This window comes from Henckelia pumila, chromosome 1 (assembly GCF_033568475.1).
Source record: "Henckelia pumila isolate YLH828 chromosome 1, ASM3356847v2, whole genome shotgun sequence".
NCBI classification, from domain to species: Eukaryota; Viridiplantae; Streptophyta; class Magnoliopsida; order Lamiales; family Gesneriaceae; genus Henckelia; species Henckelia pumila.
Window position 1 is genome coordinate 22164589 of NC_133120.1, and position 25250 is coordinate 22189838.

Genomic DNA, 25250 nt, shown 5'->3' on the forward strand with positions numbered 1-25250 from the left:
GGCGCCAACTATACGGAATGGTTCCGGAAGTTGAAGATTGTCTTAACTTCGGAGAAAATGCTCTACGTGTTAGAGAAAGCACCTCCGAAGGAAGCACCAGCTGACATAAGTCCGGAGGAATTGGCCAAACTTGATGCATGGTGTGACCATGACATCAAGACCAAATGCTATATGCAAGCCTCGATGTCTGATGAACTCCAGAGGCGATTTGAGGACACGGTGAATGCTGCTGACATTCACGCGCAACTCAAGGAACTTTTTGGGGCTCAGTCGAGGGCTGAAAGGTTCGCTACTGTTAAGGAGTTGATGACGTGCCGCATGCGTGAAGGGACTTCGGTCCGTGATCATGGGGTACGAGTGATTTGGCTCATACAGAAGTTGGCGACCCTAGATTTGGTGTTGGAGCATGAACTCAATGTGGATTTATTGCTTCTGTCTCTTCCTTCTTCATTTGATGGATTTGTGATAAATTTTAATATGAACAAGATAGAGGCCACCCTTGAAGAGATGGTCAATATGCTCGTTACATATGAATCCACACTTAAGAAGGATAAGCCAGCTTTCTTGGTGGGCTCCTCATCTTCTGCGAAGAAGGGGCCAAGTATGAAGGGCAAGAAACGTTCTACCCCACCCAAGAAAGTTGAGCCCGAGAAGAAGCAAAAGACAAAGGCTTCAAACAATGGAAAATCCAAGGATGTTTGCCATTACTGCAAGAAGCCGGGTCATTAGAAGCGCAACTGCAAGGAATATCTTGAGCAGTTGGGAACTGCAAAGGGTATGTTCTATATTGAAATAAACATGTCACTTAATACAACTTCTTGGGTATTGGATACCGGATGTGGATCTCACATTTGCAATGATTTGCAGGTGATGACAAGAAGTCGCAGGCTTAGAATGGGTGAGACCCAGCTGAGGCTCGGGAATGGTTCCAGAGTTGAAGCTACGGCCATTGGAGATGTTTGTTTGACTTTGCAGAACGGTTTTAAATTATTGTTAAGAGATGTTTTATTTGTGCCAGATTTAATTAAAAACATTATTTCTATTTCTATGCTTGATAGAGATGGTTATTCTTGCAATTTTGTGAATGGGATTTGCAATATTTACAAGAATGAATGTTTAATTGGAAATGGACAACATGAAAACGATCTATACAACTTAAAACTAAAAGACGTTCCAGTGAATTATGTTGATAAACCGGCGACAACAAACAAAAGGAAAATCGATAGTCAAAACCCGGCAAACCTTTGGCATGCTAGGCTAGGTCATATTTCCTCAAGGAGGATGAACAAGCTAGTGGGAGAGGGCATGTTTGATATGTCTGATATTAATTCTCTACCTACTTGTGAATCCTGCCTAAAAGGAAAAATGACTAAATCTCCTTTTAAGGGGAAACCTGAGCGTAGTCAGAATCTGTTGGATTTAATCCATACAGATGTTTGTGGTCCATTTAGAGTAGGGACTCAACATGGCCACACCTACTTCATTACCTTTACTGATGATTATTCAAGGTATGGGTATTTATATTTAATGAAATATAAGTCTGAAGCATTTGAAAAGTTCAAAGAATTCAAGGCTGAAGTAGAAAACAAGCTAGGTAAAAGTATTAAAGCACTTCGATCGGATCGAGGTGGAGAATACTTGAGTACCGAGTTTTTGGACTATCTGAAAGAGAATGGGATTCTCTCTCAGTGGACTCCTCCTATGACACCACAGCTTAATGGTGTATCGGAGCGTCGTAATCGAACTTTGTTGGACATGGTTCGATATATGATGAGCTTCACTGAGCTTCCACCTTCGTTTTGGGGCTATGCGCTTGAAACGGCGGTATTGTTGTTGAACAACGTCCACACTAAAGCAGTGGACAAAACACCATACGAGTTATGGAATGGCAAAGCTCCTAAGTATTCGTACTTGAGGATTTGGGGATGTCCTGCTTACGTGAAGCGGACAGTGGGAGATAAGTTGGATAGTCGATCCAGCTTATGTTATTTTGTAGGGTATCCGAAGAATTCAATCGGATATTATTTCTATTATCCTGCTGAAACAAAGGTGTTTGTTTCTAGGAATGCCACCTTCTTGGAGAAGGAGTTCTTATTGGATAAGAAAGGCGAGATGATGGAACTCGAAGAAGTTCGAGAAGAACCCGAAATACAAAATAACGATCCTACACCTCAGGAACCATTGCTGGACACGCCTGCACCTAGAAGATCCGAAAGGACTTCTAGACCTCCAGTTCGATATGGTCTTCTTCTTGAAGGGGATCAAGATGAACCCGACATTGGATGTGATCCAAGAAACTTCAAGGAAGCAATTTCTGATGCGGATTCGAATTTATGGCTTGAAGCTATGCAGTCAGAATTGGATTCGATGCATACAAACCAAGTTTGGTCTTTAGTAGATCCTCCCGATGGAATTGTTCCGATAGGGTGCAAATGGATCTACAAAAGAAAGCTTGGGCCTGATGGTAAGGTATTGACCTACAAGGCGCGATTGGTGGCTAAAGGTTATACTCAAAGGCAAGGAGTTGACTATGACGAAACCTTTTCACCAGTTGCAATGTTCAAGTCCATAAGAATCCTTATTGCCATAGCTGCATGGTATGACTATGAGATATGGCAAATGGATGTGAAGACTGCTTTTCTTAATGGAGACATTAAGGAAGAAATCTATATGAAGCAGCCTGAGGGGTACACATCCATGGGAAGCGAGCATAAGGTATGCAAGCTTCAGAGATCAATTTATGGTCTAAAACAAGCATCAAGAAGTTGGAACCAAAAATTTGATGAAACAATAAAAGATTTTGGTTTCATCAAGAACCCGGAGGAACCTTGCGTGTACAAGAAAGTAGTTAAGGATGCGGTGACATTCTTAGTACTTTATGTTGATGACATCCTACTCATTGGGAATGATGTAGGGATGTTGCAGTCAACAAAGATATGGTTATCAGGTAGATTTTCGATGAAGGATTTGGGAGAGGCATCCTACATTCTTGGGATACAGATCTATAGAGATAGGTCTAAGAGAATGATAGGACTCACTCAATCAACCTACATCGATACCATATTGAAACGGTTTTCAATGGATGGGTCCAAAAGAGGACATCTACCCATGTGTCATGGAGTTTCTCTATCCAAGTCTATGTGTCCCAAGACTGATGAAGAGATAGAGAATATGACACATGTACCATATGCGTCAGCTATAGGTAGTATCATGTATGGGATGATATCTACTAGACCGGATGTAGCATTTGCTCTGAGTGTCACGAGCAGATATCAGTCTAATCCTGGTCAAATGCATTGGAAAGCCGTGAAGGACATTCTTAAGTACTTGCGAAGGACTAAGAATATGTTCATGGTTTATGGAGGACGAGAACTCAAATTGGAAGGGTATACCGACTCTAGCTTCCAAAGTGACGTGGATGACTCGAAGTCAACCTCTGGATTTGTGTTCATGCTCAATGGCGGTGCTGTCTCTTGGAAGAGTTCCAAGCAGGACACCACAGCGGATTCCACCACTGAGGCTGAATACATTGCAGCATCAGCTGCTGCTAAAGAGGCCGTTTGGATGAGGAATTTCGTCCAAGAGTTGGGCGTCATTCCTGAATTTGTTGGTCCAGTCCCGGTGTACTGCGACAACACGGGTGCCGTTGCTCAAGCAAAGGAACCAAGGTCTCATCAAAGATCCAAACACGTACTGAGGAAATACCACATCATCCGGGAGATTTTGGAAAGAGGAGACATCACTGTCGAACGAGTGGCCTCTGCAGACAATATCGCTGATCCGCTTACTAAGCCTTTGCCAGGACCATTGTTTGACAAACATCGCGAAGCAATGGGTCTACGTAGTATGACTAGTTGGCTATAGGGCAAGTGGGAGATTGTAAGAGTGGGTGCCCAGTGAGCCAACTGTGTGGCTATGGGCTTTGATGACTCTTTGTATAAAAAATCTTTTGTTTAATATTATTTACACTTTTATGGCAATGACTTTATATTACTTCATATTGTTATATTGTGATATACTATTGTTGTTTTGATAAAGACCTTGAATATACCATAGTGTATGTAAGATGTGGTAGAACATGGAGATGTCTATCATGAAATACATCTTATAGTCACTGTATATTCTAAACTGTTCCTAGTCGATTGAGCCGTCCGATAATAAGGATAAGGATCGCTCGAGTTTGAGACTAGCATTTGCGATGCGGAGTACCACGTTTCATTGGTAGGGAACATAGAGATGTTCGAAGCATGCAAATGGATATTCATAGGATGAATAATCGAACTACCCTATCCGGACTTTCCAAGTGGTTATCACTTATCGAGTGGATAAAGTCCGCGGTTTTGGTTGTACACCATTAGTCCTTACGACTTGAAACATCATGGAGACTCTATATGCTAGTGCTGTGCTTTGAATCGTTTACCGACTCTATGGGGGTCATCAGGTGTCGAGATTGGGTACAGTTACGACACATATAGGAGTCAATGCATTGTTGTCAAGGATTCACCACATACTTGCGAGTGTGGATATCCTATGCGATCTGAGGAGATATTAGTGTGACAAATCTCTGGCCAGAGTACTTGATGTGATTTAAGAAATGGTTTCTTAGTAGCACATGCGATGTCACTAATTTGATCTTCAAGATGTATTGCATAGTTATCGAATCTTGAGCGACTCTCGATATACCAATGGTTGTTGATTCGATCGGGATATATGGATGAAGGGACCGTACTGTACGCTAACCAAAATCTACTGGTTCTTGTAGGCACTATCAGTGATACCTAGGGAATCATGGGGCGATGTTGCTAGGCGCTTTACCATGATTCGTTGGGCAAGTCGGAAAGTGTTGTTCCGAGTCACAAGGAAGTTGTGAGCCCACGGCTAGCTGTATCCCTGAACCATTGAGGGTCACACAGTGTAATGGAGTTTTAATCCCCGTTGAGATAGTTAAATTTAAAGAGTTAAATTTAATGAACTAAGGAGTTGGACTTCTTAAATAAGAGTAAGGGAGTAGGATTTCCTAAAATGACATAGGGATGGACATTTTTGGAAACCACTGAATTCGGATTCAGGAAAATTTATTTTGACTTTAAAACGTGCAGAAATGGTTTCTGTGCACATTGGTGAAATCGTTTCATCAATCGGAGTCACGATGAATTTTATATTAATTTCTGAACGAGCGGGCTTTGCTTGTCGGGCCCTGACTTATGACTAATGGGCCCTAAGGTGTTAGTGGCCTGCATTATAAATAAGTTATTGCAGTACAGAAATTACACACAACAGGTCATAATTTTGAGAGCAAATTTTCGAAACCCTCCTCTCTCTCAAAGCATTCGGCCGACCCCTCCCCCTCTGCCCGAGATTTTCCGGTCTGTGATTTTGAATTGCAGTCTGGAATAGCGAATAAGATTCGTTTATTCTCTTCGCAGAAAACTTCTGATAGATTTTCTAGTGCAATCTATCAGAGGGATTAAACCTCTGTTCGTGGACCTGATTGAAGGAGTTCATCGGTTCCAGGGAGAGACAACAAGAGCAGATAAAATCTGTTGGTGTCCATTAATCTCGTTGCGAGATTGGAGGTAAAATTTAATAACTGTTATTTAAATTTTACACACACAATAATTTAATCGTTGAACGGTTGATACCCACACTATGGAATTGTTCCATAACAAAATTTTTAAACTTCCGCTGCACCGGGTATCAATCGTGATTGATCTGACCGCCAGAGTTTTCCAACAAGTATGTGGTGAATCCTTGACAACAAAGCATCGACTCCTATATGTGTTGTAACTGTACCCAATCCCGACACCTGATGACCCCAATAGAGTCGGTAAACGAGTCAAAGCACAGTACTAGCATATAGAGTCTCAATGATGTTTCAAGTAGTAAGGACTAATGGTGTACAACCAAAACCGCGGACTTTATCCACTCGATAAGTGATAATCACTTGGAAAGTCCGGATAGGGTAGTTCGATCATTCATCATATGAATATCCATTTGCATGCTTCGAACATCTATATGTTCCTTACCAATGAAACGTGGTACTCTGCATCGCAAATGCCAGTCTCAAACTCGAGCGATCCTTATCCTTATTATCGGACGGCTCAATCGACTAGGAAAAGTTTAGAATATACAGTGACTATAAGATGTGTTTCAGGATAGACATCTCCATGTTCTACCACATCTTACATACACTATAGTATATTCAAGGTCTTTATCAAAACAACAATAGTATATCACAATATAACAATATGAAGAAAGATAAAGTCATTGCCATTAATAAAAGTGTAAATTATATTAAACAAAAGATTGTTTATACAAAGAGTCATCAAAGCCCTTAGCCACAAGTTGGCTCACCGGGCACCCACTCTTTCAATCTCCCACTTGCCCTATAGCCAACTAGTCATACTACGTAGACCCATTGCTTCGCGATGTTTGTCAAATAATGGTCCTGGCAAGGGCTTAGTAAGTGGATCAGCGATATTGTCTGCAGAGGCCACTCTTTCGACAGTGATGTCTCCTCTTTCCACAATCTCCCGGATGATGTGGTATTTCCTCAGTACGTGTTTGGATCTTTGATGAGACCTTGGTTCCTTTGCATGAGCAACGACACCCGTGTTGTCACAGTACACCGGGACTGGACCAACAACTTCAGGAATGACGCCCAACTCTTGGACGAAATTCCTCATCCAAACGACCTCTTTAGCAGCAGCTGATGCTGCAATGTATTCTGCCTCAGTGGTGGAATCCGCTGTGGTGTCCTTCTTGGAACTCTTCCAAGAGACAGCACCGCCATTGAGCATGAACACAAATCCAGAGGTTGACTTCGAGTCATCCATGTCACTTTGGAAGCTAGAGTCTGTATAGCCTTCCAATTTTAGTTCTCTTCCTCCATATACCATGAACATATTTTTAGTCCTTCGTAAGTACTTAAGAATGTCCTTCACGGCTTTCCAATTCATTTGACCGGGATTAGCTTGATATCTGCTCGTGACACTCAGAGCAAATGCTACATCCGGTCTAGTAGATATCATCCCATACATGATACTACCTATGGTTGACGCATATGGTACATGTGTCATTTTCTCTATCTCTTCATCCGTCTTGGGACACATAGACTTGGATAGAGAAACTCCATGACACATGGGTAGATGTCCTCTCTTGGACCCATCCATTGAAAACCGTTTCAATATGGTGTCGATGTAGGTTGATTGAGTGAGTCCTATCATTCTCTTAGATCTATCTCTATAGATCTGTATCCCTAGAATATAGGATGCCTCACCCAAATCCTTCATCGAGAATCTACCTGATAACCATATCTTTGTTGACTGCAACATCCCTACGTCATTTCCAATGAGTAGGATGTCATCAACATAAAGTACTAAGAATGTCACAGCATCCTTAACTACTTTCTTGTACACGCATGGTTCCTCCGGGTTCTTGATAAAACCAAAATCTTTTATTGTTTCATCAAATTTCTGGTTCCAACTTCTTGATGCTTGTTTTAGACCATAAATTGATCTCTGAAGCTTGCATACCTTATGCTCACTTCCCATGGATGTGTACCCCTCAGGCTGCTTCATATAGATTTCTTCCTTAATGTCTCCATTAAGAAAAGCAGTCTTCATATCCATTTGTTATATCTCATAGTCATACCAAGCAGCTATGGCAATAAGGATTCTTATGGACTTGAACATTGCAACTGGTGAAAAGGTTTCATCATAGTCAACTCCTTGTCTTTGAGTATAACCTTTCGCCACCAATCGCGCCTTGTAGGTCAATACCTTACCATCAGGCCCAAGCTTTCTCTTGTAGATCCATTTACACCCTATTGGAACAATTCCATCGGGAGGATCTATTAAAGACCAAACTTAGTTTGTATGCATCGAATCTATTTCCGACTTCATAGCTTCAAGCCAAAAATTTGAATCCGCATCAGAAATTGCTTCTTTGAAGTTTCTTGGATCACATCCAACATCGGGTTCATCTTGATCCCCTTCAAGAAGAAGACCATATCGAATAGGAGGTCTAGAAGTCCTCTCGGATCTTCTAGGTATAGGCGTGTCTATCAATGGTTCCTGAGGTGTAGGATCGTTATTTTGTATTTCGGGTTCTTCTCGAATTTCTTCGAGTTCCATCATCTCGCCTTTCTTATCCGATAAGAACTCATTCTCCAAGAAGGTGGCATTCCTTGAAACAAACACCTTTGTTTCAGCAGGATAATAGAAATAATATCCGATTGAATTCTTTGGATACCCTACAAAATAACATAAGGTGGATCGACTATCCAACTTATCTCCCACTGTCCGCTTCACGTAAGCAGGACATCCCCAAATCCTCAAGTACGAATACTTAGGAGCTTTTCCATTCCATAACTCGTATGGTGTTTTGTCCACTGCTTTGGTGTGGACGTTGTTCAACAACAATATCGTCGTTTCAAGCGCATATCCCCAAAACGAAGGTGGAAGCTCAGTGAAGCTCATCATGGATCGAACCATGTCCAACAAAGTTCGATTACGACGCTCCGATACACCATTCAGCTGTGGTGTCATAGGAGGAGTCCACTGAGAGAGAATCCCATTCTCTTTTAGATAGTCCAAAAACTCGGTACTTAATTATTCTCCACCTCGATCCGATCGAAGTGCTTTAATACTTTTACCTAGCTTGTTTTCTACTTCAGCCTTGAATTCTTTGAACTTTTCAAATGCTTCAGACTTATATTTCATTAAATATAAATACCCATACCTCGAATAATCATCAGTAAAGGTAATGAAGTAGGTGTGGCCATATTGAGTACCAACTCTAAATGGACCACAAACATCTGTATGGATCAAATCCAACAGATTTTGACTACGCTCAGGTTTCCCTTTAAAAGGAGATTTAGTCATTTTTCCTTTTAGGCAGGATTCACAAGTAGGTAGAGAGTTAATATCAGACATATCAAACATGCCCTCTCCCACTAGCTTGTTCATCCTTTTTGAGAAAATATGACCTAGCCTAGCGTGCCAAAGGTTTGCCGGGTTTTGGCTATCGATTTTCCTTTTGTTTGTTGTTGCCGGTTTATCAACATAATTTATTGGAACGTCTTTTAGTTTTAAGTTATATAGATCATTTTCAAGTTGTCCATTTACAATCAAACATTCATTCTTGTAAATATTGCAAATCCCATTCACAAAATTGCAAGAATAACCATCTCTATCAAGCATAGAAACAGAAATAATGTTTTTAATCAAATCCGGAACAAATAAAACATCTCTCAAAAGTAACTTAAAACCGTTCTGCAAAATTAAATAAATATCTCCCACAGCTTTAGCTTCAACTCTGGAACCATTTTCGAGCCTCAGCTGGGTCTCACCCATTCTAAGCCTGCGACTTCTTGTCATCACCTGCAAATCATTGCAAATGTGAGATCCACATCCGGTATCCAATACCCAAGAAGTAGTATTAAGTGAAACATTTATTTCAATATAGAACATACCCTTCGCAGTTCGCAACTGCTCTAGATATTCCTTGCAGTTACGCTTCCAATGACCGGGCTTCTTGCAGTAATGGCAAACATCCTTGGATTTTTCCATGTTTGAAGCCTTTGTCTTGTACTTCTTCTCGGGTTCGATTTTCTTGGGTGGGGCAGAACGTTTCTTACCCTTTGTACTTGGCCCCTTCTTAGCAGAAGAAGAGGAGCCCACCAAGAAAGCCGGTTTATCCTTCTTTAATGTGGATTCATATGTCACAAGCATATTGACCATCTCCTCAAGGGAGGCCTCTATCTTGTTCATATTGAAATTCACCACAAATCCGTCAAACGAAGAAGGAAGAGATAGAAGTAGTAAGTCCACGTTGAGTTCATGCTCCAACACCAAATCAAGGGTTACCAACTTCTGTATGAGCCAAATCACTCGTACCCCATGATCACGGACCGAAGTCCCTTCACGCATGCGACACGTCATTAGCTCCTTTACAGTAGCGAACCTTTCAGCCCTCGATTGAGCCCCAAAAAGTTCCTTGAGTTGTACGTGAATGTCAGCAGCATTCACGGTGTCCTCAAATCGCCTCTGGAGTTCATCAGACATCGAGGCTTGTATATAGCATTTGGCCTTGATATCATGGTCCCACCATGTATCAAGTTTGGCTAACTCTTCCGGACTTATGTCAGCTGGTGCTTCCTTCGGAGGAGATTTTTCTAACACGTAGAGCATCTTCTCCGAAGTCAAGACAATCTTCAACTTACGGAACCATTCCGTATAGTTTGCGCCAGTCAATTTATTTTGTTCGAGGATCGAGAAAAGTGGATTACGCGAATTCATCTTTATGAAATACTGAAAAGAAACAGACAAATATCAGTGATTGTTTAAGTAATTTACTAAGACATAAAATAGGCGAAATTTATTTTATGAATCTCACTCCCACTATTTTAACGATTTCACTACCCTCTAGTGAAAACGGGAAACTGTTTTCATTAGTGAGAACATGGAGTCCAATTGACAATCTATGGTCCCGAATAATATCAGCCAACCATAATTTTCAAAAGGTAGAGCCCAATTGCTTCCAAGGCAACCTCCATGTTTTTACCTCATGTCCAATAAGGGCCCAATAATATGAAGCCGTTTATTGTGACATGTCAAGATGTCCCATGAATATTAAGTTGTGATGGACGGTCGCCATGTGGATCCCCAAATAATATGAGCCGATCCCATGAGAGTTCCACCCAACTTACAACATGTGTCGATCCAATGTACAGCTTTCCGACGAACGGGCCCCCCCAATAATATGAGCCGAACCGTATCCGCGGGTAGCATCTCATACATTGATCGTTGATGGAAGGTAGGAACATTTAAATAAATTTAAATTTCCTTTATTTATCTTGATATCAATTTTAAATCATATTTAAAATGAGGGATTTTAATTTTGAAAATTTGTCTCATCATTTTTAAAATTTTGTATGCTTGCCGGATTCACACAATTTTGTCTAAAACATGCATACAACAATAATATCACATATTATATAGGATGATCGATTCCATTTCTAATCGACCCGTGGTTGCCAATCACGAGTCTTAGTCCAATCCTAGGTAATATGCAGTATGCAATGCAATCCTATTACATTGAGCTTCCAATTTACATTTCTTCTGTCTTTATTGTCTGCTGGGCCCACCTCCATCTTCAAATCTTGATCTCCCACTAAATCTAATGTATTTACAATAAATAACAATGACAAGTAGGGGATACATTTTTAAGGGGTGGGAACGGGCCATAAACCAAGCCCACTTTTATTACATATGACAATTCATATTGGGCCATCAACCAGGCCCATTAATAAATCCAACAACAATAAAAACAAATGTAAATTCCTAACATACACCTACAAAATTGGTCATGACAATCGATCATCCTTATCCAATAACATTTAATTCAAAATTAATTTATTGGATAACATGCAATGGAAATTTAAATTTAAAAGGATAAAATCATATTTCATATATAAAATCTTATTTTACATACAAAATCATATTTTATCTTTTTTATCAAATAAAATCATATTTTATCTATAAAATCCAATTTTATACATAAAATCATATTTTACTCAATATATCCATAAGATCATATCTTATCATCAATTGTACCAAAAATAATTAATTTCAAAATTCAATTTAACGGATAAAATATTTAAATTTTCAAAAAATTCAAATTTATCCAAAAATCAATTTTAAAATTTTCGGACTCGAACAATTCGATCCGACGCCTCGTGGACCAATCAAAAACAATTTTCGATCGGACCAAAAATAGAATTTTAACATATTAAAATTTAATTTATAATAAAAAAAAATTAATTTTTCCGCGGGCCGCCCGGTACACTCCCGGGCTGCCCGCGCCCTCCGCGCAGCCCGGCTGCCCCTAGGGCAGCGACGATCGCTGCCCAGGACAGCACCGTGCGCTGCCCTGGGCAGCGCCCAGCGCTGCGCTGGGCAGCGACGATCGTTGCGCCCCCCCCCCCCCGGGCAGCGATCCAATCGCAGCCCGGGTTTTGCCCGAAAAAAAAAAAAATTTTAATTTAAAAATATTTATTTTGTTTCAAAAACCGAGGCTTAAAAATTTTTTTACAATCGATTAATTTAATCGCTTGAACTGAGCAACCTGGCTCTGATACCACTGTTGGAGAACGCGGCGATCAGATCAATCAGAATTGATACCCGGTGTAGCGGAAGTTTAAAAATTTTATATGGAACGATTCCATAATGGGTATCAAAACTTAACGATTAAATTGTGTGTGTAAAAATTAAATAACAATTATAAATTTTTACCTCCAATCTCGAATCGAGATTATGGACACCAACAGATTGCTCTGCTCTTGTTGTATATCCCTGGAACTGATGGACGAACTGTTCTTCAATCAGGTCCACGAACGGATATTTAATCCCTCTGATAGATTGCACTAGAAAATCTATCAGAAGTTTCTACGAAGAGATTAACGAATTTGATCCGTTAAACCACACTGTAATTCAAAATTCACAGACTGGATTTTACCGAGCAGAGGGGAAAAGGGGGCGGCCACTTCAGAGGAAAAATACTAGGGTTTTTCGAAAATTTTGTGACCTGTTGTATGTAATTTCTGTACTGCAATAACTTATTTATAATGTAGGCCGCTAACAGCTTAGGGCCCATTAGTCATAAGTTCAAGCCCGACAAGCAAAGCCCGCATGTTCAGAAATTAATATAAAATTCATCATGACTCCGATTGATAAACCGATTTCACCAATGTGCACAGAAACCATTTCTGTACCTTTTAAAGTCAAGATAAATTTTTCTGAATCCGAATTCAGTTATTTCCAAAAATGCCCATCCCTATGTCTTTTTAGGAAATCTTACTCCTCTACTCTTAAATAAGAAGTCCAACTTCTTTGTTCATTAAATTTAACTCTTTAAATTTAACTATCTCAACGGGGATTAAAAATCCATTACTTGTGTGACCCTCAATGGTTCAGGGATACAGCTAGCCGTGGGCTCACAACTCCTTGTGACTCGGAACAACAATTTCCGACTTGCCCATCGAATCATGGTAAGAGCGCCTAGCAACATCGCCCCATGATTCCCTAGGTATCACTGATAGTGCCTGCAAGAACCAATAGATTTTGGTTAGCGTACAGTACGGTCCCTTCATCCATATATCCCGATCGAATCAACAACCATTGGTATATCGAGAGTCGTTCGAGATTCGATAACTATGCAATACATCTTGAAGATCAAATAGTGACATCGCATGTGTTACTAAGAAACCATTTCTTAAAACACATTATGTACTCTGGCCAGAGATTCGTCACACTAATATCTCCTCAGATCGCATAGGATATCCACACTCGCAAGTATGTGGTGAATCCTTGACAACAAAGCATCGACTCCTATATGTGTTGTAACTGTACCCAATCCCGACACCTGATGACCCCAATAGAGTCGGTAAACGAGTCAAAGCACAATACTAGCATATAGAGTCTCAATGATGTTTCAAGTAGTAAGGACTAATGGTGTACAACCAAAACCGCGGACTTTATCCACTCGATAAGTGATAACCACTTGGAAAGTCCAGATAGGGTAGTTCGATCATTCATCATATGAATATCCATTTGCATGCTTCGAACATCTCTATGTTCCTTACCAATGAAACGTGGTACTCTGCATCGCAAATGCTAGTCTCAATTTCGAGCGATCCTTATCCTTATTATCGGACGGCTCAATCGACTAGGAACAGTTTAGAATATACAGTGACTATAAGATGTGTTTCATGATAGATATCTCCATGTTCTACCACATCTTACATACACTATAGTATATTCAAGGTCTTTATCAAAACAACAATAGTATATCACAATATAACAATATGAAGAAATATAAAGTCATTGCCATTAATAAAAGTGTAAATTATATTAAACAAAAGATTGTTTATACAAAGAGTCATCAAAGCCCTTAGCCACAAGTTGGCTCACCGGGCACCCACTCTTTCATATCAGCCAACCATAATTTTCAAAAGGTAGAGCCCAATTGCTTCCAAAGCAACCTCCACGTTTTTACCTCATGTCCAATAAGGGCCCAATAATATGACGCCGTTTATTGTGACACGTCAAGATGACCCATCAACATTAAGTTGTGATGGACGGTCGCCATGTGGATCCCCAATAATATGAGCAAATCCCATGGGAGTTCCACCCAACTTACAACATGTGTCGATCCAATGTACAGCTTTCCGACGAACGACCCCCCCCCAAATAATATGAGCCGGACCGTATCCGCGGGTAGCATCTCATACATTGATCGTTGATGGAAGGTAGGAACATTTAAACAATATTTAAATTTTCTTTTATTTTTGATATCAATTTTAAATCATATTTAAAATGACGGATTTTAATTTTTGAAAATTTGTCTCATCATTTAAAATTTGTATGCTTGCGTGATTCATACAATTTAGTCTAAACATGCATACAACGATAATATCATATATTATATTTTAGGATGATCGATTCCATTACTAATCGACCCGTGGTTGCCAATCACGAGTCTAAGTCCAATCCTAGGTGAAATGCAAGTATGCAATACAATCCTATTACATTGTGCTTCCAATTTACATTTCTTCAGTCTTTATTGTCTGCTGGGCCCACCTCCGTCTTCAAATCTTCATCTCCCACTAAGTATAATGTATTTACAATAAATAACTATGACAAGTAGGGATACATTGTAGGGGTAGGAACGGGCCATAAACCAGGCCCACTTTTATTACATATGACAATTCATATTGGGCCATAAACCAGGCCCATTAATAAATCCAACAACAATAAAAACAAATGTAAATTCCCTAACATACACCTACAAAATTGGTCATGGCAATCGATCATCCTTATCCAATAATATTTAATTCAAAATTAATTTATTGGATAACATGCAATGACAATTAAATTAAAAAGGATAAAATCATATTTCATATATAAAATCTTATTTTACATACGAAATCATATTTTATCTTTTTATCAAATAAAATCATATTTTACATATAAAATCCAATTTTATACATAAAATCATATTTTACTCAATATTTCCATAAGATCATATCTTATCATCAATTGTACCAAAAATAATTAAGTTCCATTAGTAATAAGTTCAAGCCTGACAAGCAAAGCCCGCATGTTCAGAAATTAATATAAAATTCATCGTGACTCAGATTGATAAACCAATTTCACCAATGTGCACAGAAACCATTTCTGCATCTTTTAAAGTCAAGATAAATTTTCTGAATCCGAATTCAGTGGTTTCCAAAAATGTCCATCACTATGTCATTTTAGGAAATCTTACTCCTCTATTCTGATATAAGAAGTCCTACTTCTTTGTTCATTAAATTTAACTCTTTAAATTTAACTATCTCAACGGGGATTAAAAATCCATTACTTGTGTGACCCTCAATGGTTCAGGGATACAGCTAGCCGTGGGCTCACAACTCCTTCTGACTCGGAACAACAATTTCCGACTTGCCCATCGAATCATGGTAAGAGCGCCTAGCAACATTGCCCCATGATTCCCTAGGTAACTGATAGTGCCTGCAAGAACCAATAGATTTTGGTTAGCGTACAGTACGGTCCCTTCATCCAAATATCCCGATCGAATCAACAACCATTGGTAAATCGAGAGTCGTTTAAGATTCGATAACTATGCAATGCATCTTGAAGATCAAATAGTGACATCGCATGTGCTACTAAGAAACCATTTCTTAAAACACATCATGTACTCTGGCCAGAGATTCGTCACACTAATATCTCCTCAGATTGCATAGGATATCCACACTAGCAAGTATGTGGTGAATCCTTGACAACAAAGCATCGACTCCTATATGTGTCGTAACTATACCCAATCCCGACACCTGATGACCCCAATAGAGTCGGTAAACGAGTGAAAGTACAGTACTAGCATATATAGTCTCAATGATATTTCAAGTAGTAAGGACTAATGGTGTACAACCAAAACCGCGGACTTTATCCACTCGATAAGTGATAACCACTTGGAAAGTCCGGATAGGTTAGTTCGATCATTCATCGTATGAATATCCATTTGCATGCTTTGAACATCTCTATGTTCCATACCAATGAAACGTGGTACTCGGCATCGCAAATGCTAGTCTCAATCTCGAGCGATCCTTATCCTTATTAACGGACAGCTCAATCGATTAGGAACCGTTTAGAATATACAGTGACTATAAGATGTGTTTCATGATAGCCATCCCCATGTGCCACCACATCTTACATACACTATAGTATATTTAAGGTCTTCATCTAAACATCTTATAGTATGTCACAACATAATAATATGATAAAAGATAAAGTAAACGCCATTATAAAAGTGTAAATTATATTAAACAAAAGATTGTTTATACATAGAGTCATAAAAGCCCTTAGCCACAAGTTGGCTCACCGGGCACCCACTCTTTCACTCTGGAACCATCACAGTTTGAGGATCAACAACCCTAGGTACGAGATCCACTAGAAGAAGTTAACTTGGGAGGTTTGGATAATCCAAAGCCTCTGCAATAAAAATTCCTTGCTAGACAATGAATTAAAAATCAAGTTGAAGGAACTTCTGACATAATTCAAAGATTGCTTTGCCAGGAGTTATGAGGACATGCCTGGGTTAGATCAAAAATTGGTGGAACATCGTCTTCATATCAAAGATGATTTCAAGCCATACAAACAGCCAGCAAAGAGAATGTCCAAGGAAGTGGAGGTGAAAGTGAAGGAAGAGATAGAGAAACTTGTGAAAACATGGTTTATAAGGCCAATCAGATACGTAGAGTGGATCTCAAATGTGGTTCCTGTGGTGAAGAAAAATGGGAAATTGAAGGTTTGTGATGCAAATATTGGATGCATGAAAAGCAAACACAATTATAAACGAATCGTAGCCTCAATTCAATAACAAAAAGTTTCAATAATGTTGTCTCAATCTTTTGAACAAGTAAGTTTGGAAATCCACCTCTAGTTTACGACGAAACTAGCAACAGATAATTACAAGATAAACAATTAATCACAACAGAACCTTATGAAAACTTGTTTCTGACAATCCTCGAAGATAATCAATTGACAAACGGCACAAAGTTTATGAAACTTTGATAAGTTTGATTTGATAAAAACAAAGCAAAGCTTTGGCAAAATTCTAGAAAGAATTTTAAGAATTGATAAAAATCAATAAATCATAATTGTTGTTGTCCCAATAATGAATGTATATATTGTATTCATTATACAACTACAAAATAATAAAAGATATCTCAAAATAATATCTAAAGATATCCAATATATCTTGCAAATATTTTCTAATAAACTTAAAAGACTCAAAATATCAAAATATATCAAAATATATCAAAAACCACGCACACACAATACACACCGAAGCGTGTTTTTTCACACATGCGCGGGCGCGCAAGACAAGAGGCATGGGCGCGCATGCGTCTCGTATTTCCATTGTCAAAAATCCACTAGGCATCGCGGTCGCGCATGGTGTTCGCAATGAGCACGCGGGCGCACCAAGGAAAAAGCGCGAGAGCGCGGCACCTTTGAGCCAAGAAATTCAATTTCGTGTTTTCTTCAATATTTTCATTACTTTCTTGATTCTTTTTTACTTCAATATCACCACAACACCTTTAAAAATGATCTTCAAGAATTCCAACTTAATTCCCATGAATTCCAAAGACTTCAACTCTCGATTGTAAATCACGGAGCAAATCTTGGAACAATATGAATCTTCGAGCACCTCCTAAATTCATATCAGACTCCCCTTTTTCAAAAAGATTTGTCCTCAAATCTTGCCCCTTGTCTACAAAAACCAAGAAAGAATTAGAAATTTTAAAAATATTTTCCACATTCACTAGTATACCTTTCTCACTCAAAATCATATCAAGACTCACGAAATTTCTCATGCACAAATTAAACACCTCAACAACATTAGTATGCAAAAGCATGGTTAATATTCCATTAAGCATTAAAAAAATCAAGTTCCTCCCCTTCTTAGTCCTAGTTAACCCCAACACATTCATAGATAAGTATAACCATTGTTTCCTAGGAATAAGAAACAATTCTCATGCAATATGTCACTCAACATATCTCTTCATGTGTAACCATAACCAATATTCATCCATGATATTCACTATTCAACAATGAACATGGAATAAAAATTTTGTCTTCTTCAAACAAGTATTAATTACTCACACAAAATTAATCACGAATACCATGCAAACAAAACACAAACATATCCGTAAAATCACTATCAAATGCATATAACTCATTAACATTCTCAATCCATAAAAACTTTGAAAAAAAGATAGATAAAAATACGTACTTTCGTGACAGTGTAATAACTACCACATACTCCTTACCTTGTTGACAGTTAATCACCTTTCCATCAAGAACTCGTTTTCCTTGAGGACTCATAGCATAAACAAATAAAACAAATTCTTGTGCACAATACACATACTTTTAAATCCCCATCACTATGTGTAAATAACACAAGTATCAAATGTTCAACATGCCCATTCAAAATTTTGCTATATACTATGACATAATCAAAGTATACCACAGCAAATTTACCCATAGATGCATGCAAAACAAAATCCATCAATCCCATGAAAATATTACGCACATGAGCTAACCCAAAAGTCATTACTAACCAATCAAGCAAATATGACTTCCCACCATTTCTATTCATCCACAATTCACTAATATCAACTCAATTCAAATAATTCACAACAACATACACCAACTTACTTAATCTTGTATCACATCAAGATTCCAACATATTAAGATCAACAAATGACTTCAACACTTACATATGATCCAAATTATTCAATTCCTCAACATACCTAGATTCTCATAACTTAAGATCAAGATTTGAATTCAATCTATATTTCATAGATAGCACATTCACATATCCTTCAACTAAAAAATTTAATCCAAGCAATTTAGAATTGAGATCATACCTTTGAAAGTAGACATTTGATTGGTGTTTAAGATTTAAAGTTAAATCATACCTCTCGAATGGAACAACTCTCAAATCTCTAACCTCACTTGTTTTGTGACCAACTTCACATGGATCCAACATGTTAAGCCTTTTAGAAATGTATCTCATTTGCTTCTTCTTCAACACATCTCCAAAATCCTGCAAAGAAGAACAAACAATGCTCGGGATTGAACCGGCTATATCATCACAATGAGATAAAACCTCTTTGTACAAAAGTATTTTAGGGATTTTATTCAATTGCACAAAAATTTCAACCTCACAATTTTGGAAAATATTTTTTTCTTTTTTTTTTGTCTCTTTCCTCTTTTTTCTTTTCTCTCTTTTTTTCTCTTAAAGGTCATCTCACTCTTTTGCACTCTCTTTTTTTTCGGCCTCTAAATTTTTTTCTTTTTTTCTTTTTCCATTATTATCTCACTTTTTTCTTCACTCTTTTTTTCCGCCATATCACTCAAATTTTGAATTTTCAATTGAAACTTAAGAACTTATTTTGGACTCAATTGAATAGCAAGATTACACGACTCAATCAACAAATTACTAGTCCCACTATGAACATCAATACGTCTCTCATCTACCACAAGAATGAAAGAGTGGGTGCCCAGTGAGCCAACTTGTGGCTATGGGCTTTGATGACTCTTTGTATAAACAATCTTTTGTTTAATATTATTTACACTTTTATTAATGGCAATGACTTTATATTACTTCATATTGTTATATTGTGATATACTATTGTTGTTTTGATAAAGACCTTGAATATACTATAGTGTATGTAAGATGTGGTAGAACATGGGGATGTCTATCATGAAATACATCTTATAGTCACTGTATGTTCTAAACTGTTCCTAGTCGATTGAGCCGTCCGATAATAAGGATAAGGATCGCTCGAGTTTGAGACTAGCATTTGCGATGCGGAGTACCACGTTTCATTGGTAGGGAACATGGAGATGTTCGAAGCATGCAAATGGATATTCATAGGATGAATAATCGAACTACCCTATCCGGACTTTCCAAGTGGTTATCACTTATCGAGTGGATAAAGTCCGCGGTTTTGGTTGTACACCATTAGTCCTTACTACTTGAAACATCATGGAGACTCTATATGCTAGTACTGTGCTTTGACTCGTTTACCGACTCTATGGGGGTCATCAGGTGTCGGGATTGGGTACAGTTACAACACATATAGGAGTCGATGCATTGTTGTCAAGGATTCACCACATACTTGCGAGTGTGGATATCCTATGCGATCTGAGGAGATATTAGTGTGACGAATCTCTGGCCAGAGTACTTGATGTGATTTAAGAAATGGTTTCTTAGTAGCACATGCGATGTCACTAATTTGATCTTCAAGATGTATTGCATAGTTAACGAATCTTGAGCGACTCTCGATATACCAATGGTTGTTGATTCGATCGGGATATATGGATGAAGGGACCGTACTGTACGCTAACCAAAATCTACTGGTTCTTGTAGGCACTATCAGTGATACCTAGGGAATCATGGGGCGATGTTGCTAGGCGCTTTACCATGATTCGTTGGGCAAGTCGGAAATCGTTGTTCCGAGTCACAAGGAGTTGTGAGCCCACGGCTAGCTGTATCCCTGAACCATTGAGGGTCACACAGTGTAATGGAGTTTTAATCCCCGTTGATATAGTTAAATTTAAAGAGTTAAATTTAATGAATAAAGAAGTTGGACTTCTTAAATAAGAGTAAGGGAGTAGGATTTCCTAAAATGACATAGGGATGTACATTTTTGGAAACCACTGAATTCGGATTCAGGAAAATTTATCTTGACTTTAAAATGTGCAGAAATGGTTTCTGTGCACATTGGTAAAATCGGTTTATCAATCGGAGTCACGATGAATTTTATATTAATTTCTGAACATGCGGGCTTTGCTTGTCGGGCCTCAACTTATGACTAATGGGCCCTAAGGTGTTAGTGGCCTGCATTATAAATAAGTTATTACAGTACAGAAATTAGACACAACAGGTCATAATTTTGAGAGCAGAAATCGAAAAACCCTAGCCTCTCTCTCTTATATTTCGGCCGACCCCTCCTTGCTCTGTCAGAGAATTTCCGGTCTGTGATTTTTAATTGCAGTCAGGAATAACGAATCAGATTCGTTTAATCTCTTCGCAGAAAAACTTCTGATAGATTTTCTAGTGCAATCTATCAGAGGGATTTAAACCCCATTCGTGGACCTGATTGAAGGAGTTCATCAGTTCCTGGGAGAGACAACAAGAGCAGATTAATTCTGTTGGTGTCCAATAATCTCTCTTCGAGATTGAAGGTAAAATTTAATTAATTGTTATTTGAATTTTACACACACAATATAATTTAATCGTTGAATGGTTGATACCCACACCATGGAATTGTTCCATGATAAAAATTTTTAAACTTCCGCTGCACCGGGTATCAATCGTGATTGATCTGAGAGCCGCGTTTTCCAACAGTGGTATCAGAGCCAGGTTGCTCAGATCAAACGATTAAATTAATCGATTGTACAAAAATTTTTGAGTCTCGGTTTTTGAAACAAAATAAATATTTTTAAATAAAAAAATTTTTTTTTTCGAGGCAAAACCCGGGCAGCGATTGGATCGCTGCCCGGTGGGGCAGCAATTGTTGCTGCCCCGGGCGGCGCACGGCGTCGCCCAGGGGCGGCGCTCGGCGCCGCCAGGGCAGCGCTCGGCGCGCGCTGCGCAGGGCAGCGCTGGGCGCTACCCAGGGCGGCGCACGGCGCCGCCCATGGGCGACGCTCGGCGCCGCCCAGGGGCGGCGCTAGGCGCCGCAAGGGCAGCAACTGTTGCTGCCCTAAAGGGGCAGCCGGGCTGCCCCCGGCCCGCGCCCACGGGTGCGGGCCAGCCCGGGAGTGTCATGGGCGGCCCGCGGGAAAAATTAAATTTTTATTTAAAATTAATTTTAATGTGTTAAAATTTTATTTTTGGTCCGGTCAAAAATTGTTTTTGATTGGTTCACGAGATTTCGGATCGAATTGTTTGAGTCCGTAAATTTTAAAATTGATTTTTGGATAAATTTGAATTTTTGGAAAATTTTAATATTTTATCCTTAAATTGAATTTTGAAATCAATTATTTTTGGTACAATTGATGATAAGATTTGATCTTATGGATATATTAAGTAAAATATGATTTTATCTATAAAATTGGATTTTGTAGATAAAATATGATTTTATTTGATAAAGAGATAAAATATGATTTTATATGTGAAATAAGATTTTATATAAAATATGATTTTATCTTGTTTAAATTTGAATTGCCACTGCATGTTATCCAATAAATTAATTTTGAATTAAAAGTTATTGGATAAGGATGATCGATTGCCATGACCAATTTTGTAGGTGTATGTTAGGAATTTACATTTTGTTTTTATTGTTGTTGGTTTTATTAATGGGCCTGGTTTATGGCCCGATATGAATGTCATATGTAATAAAAGTGGGCTTGGTTTATGGCTCGTTCCCACCCCTAAAAATGTATCCCCTACTTGTCATTGCTATTTATTGTAAATACATTAGATTTAGTGGGAGATCAAGATTTGAAGATGGTGGGCCCAGCAGACAATAAAGACTGAAGAAATGTAAATTGGAAGCACATGTAATAGGATTGCATTGCATACTGCATATTACCTAGGATTGGACTAAGACTCGTGATTGGCAACCACGGGTCAATTAGAAATGGAATCGATCATCCTAAATAATATATGATATTATGATTGTATGCATGTTTAGACATAATTGCGTGAATCCGGCAAGCATGCAATAAATTGAATATGATGAGACAAATATTTTTATAATTAAAAATCCCTCATTTTAAATATGATTTAAAATTGATATCAAGATAAATAAAGGAAATTTAAATTTGTTTAAATGTTCCTACCTTCCATCAACGGTCAATGTATGTGATGCTACCCGCGGATACGGTCCGGCTCATATTATTGGGGGGGGCCCGTCCGTCGGAAAGCTGTACATTGGATCGACAAATGTTGTAAGTTGGGTGGAACTCCCATGGGATCGGCTCATATTATTGGGGGATCCACATGGCGACCGTCCATCACAACTTAATATTGATGGGTCATCTTGACATGTCATTTTAAACGGCGTCATATTATTGGGCCCTTATTGGACATGAGGTAAATACATGGGGGTTGCTTTGGAAGCAATTGGGCTCTACCTTTTGAGAATTATGGTTGGCTGATATTATTCGGGACCATAAGTTTGTCAATTGGACTCCATGTTCTCACTAAGGAAAAGGTTTCTCGTTTTCACTAGAGGGTGGTGAAATCGTTAAAATAGTGGGAGTGAGATTCATAAAATTAAATTTCGCCTATTTTATGTCTTAGTAAATTGCTTAAACAATCATTGATATATGTCTGTTTTTCTTTTCAGTATTTCATACAATGAATTCGCGTAATCCATTATTCTCGATCCTCGAACAAAACAAGTTAACTGGCGCAAACTATACGGAATGGTTCCGGAAGTTGAAGATTGTCTTGACTTCGGAGAAGATGCTCTACGTGTTAGAGAAATCACCTCCGAAGGAAGCACCAGCTGACGTAAGTCCGGAGGAATTGGCCAAACTTGATGCATGGTGGGACCATGACATCAAGACCCAATGCTATATGCAAGCCTCGATGTCTGATGAACTCCAGAGGCGATTTGAGGACACCGTGAATGCTGCTGACATTCACGCTCAACTCAAGGAACTTTTTGGGGCTCAATCGAGGGCTGAAAGGTTCGCAACTGTTAAGGAGCTGATGACGTGTCGCATGCGTGAAGGGACTTCGGTCCGTGATCATGGGGTACGAGTGATTTGGCTCATACAAAAGTTAGCGACCCTTGATTTGGTGTTGGAGCATGAACTCAACGTGGATTTACTACTTCTGTCTCTTCCTTCTTCGTTTGACGGATTTGTGGTGAATTTTAATATGAACAAGATAGAGGCCACCCTTGAAGAGATGGTCAATATGCTTGTGACATATGAATCCACACTTAAGAAGGATAAGCCAGCTTTCTTGGTGGGCTCCTCATCTTCTGCTAAGAAGGGGCCAAGTATGAAGGGCAAGAAACGTTCTGCCCCACCCAAGAAAGTCGAGCCCGAGAAGAAGCACAAGACAAAGGCTTCAAACAATGGAAAATCCAAGGATGTTTGCCATTACTGCAAGAAGCCCGGTCATTGGAAGCGCAACTGCAAGGAATATCTAGAGCAGTTGGGAACTGCAAAGGGTATGTTCTATATTGAAATAAACATTTCACTTAATACTACTTCTTGGGTATTGGATACCGGATGTGGATCTCACATTTGCAATGATTTGCAGGTGATGACAAGAATTCGCAGGCTTAGAATGGGTGAGACCCAGCTGAGGCTCGGGAATGGTTCCAGAGTTGAAGCTACAGCCATTGGAGATGTTTGTTTAATTTTGCAGAACGGTTTTAAGTTATTTTTAAGAGATGTTTTATTTGTTCCGGATTTAATTAAAAACATTATTTCTGTTTCTATGCTAGATAGAGATGGTTATTCTTGCAATTTTGTGAATGGGATTTGCAATATTTACAAGAATGAATGTTTGATTGGAAATGGACAACTTGAAAACGATCTATACAACTTAAAACTAAAAGATGTTCCAATAAATTATATTGATAAACCGGCGACAACAAACAAAAGAAAAATCGATAGTCAAAACCCGGCGAACCTTTGGCATGCTAGGCTAGGTCATATTTCCTCAAGGAGGATGAACAAGCTAGTGGGAGAGGGCATGTTTGATATGTCTGATATTAACTCTCTGCCTACTTGTGAATCCTGTCTAAAAGGGAAAATGACTAAATCTCCTTTTAAGGGGAAGCCTGAGCGTAGTCAAAATCTGTTGGATTTGATCCATACAGATGTTTGTGGACCATTTAGAGTTGGGACTCAATATGGCCACACCTACTTCATTACCTTTACTGACGATTATTCAAGGTATGGGTATTTATATTTAATGAAATATAAGTCTGAAGCATTTGAAAAGTTCAAAGAATTCAAGACTGAAGTAGAAAACAAGCTAGGTAAAAGTATTAAAGCACTTCGATCGGATCGAGGTGGAGAATACTTAAGTACCGAGTTTTTGGACTATCTAAAAGAGAATGGGATTCTCTCTCAGTGGACTCCTCCTATGACACCACAGCTGAATGGTGTATCGGAGCGTCGTAATCGAACTTTGTTGGACATGGT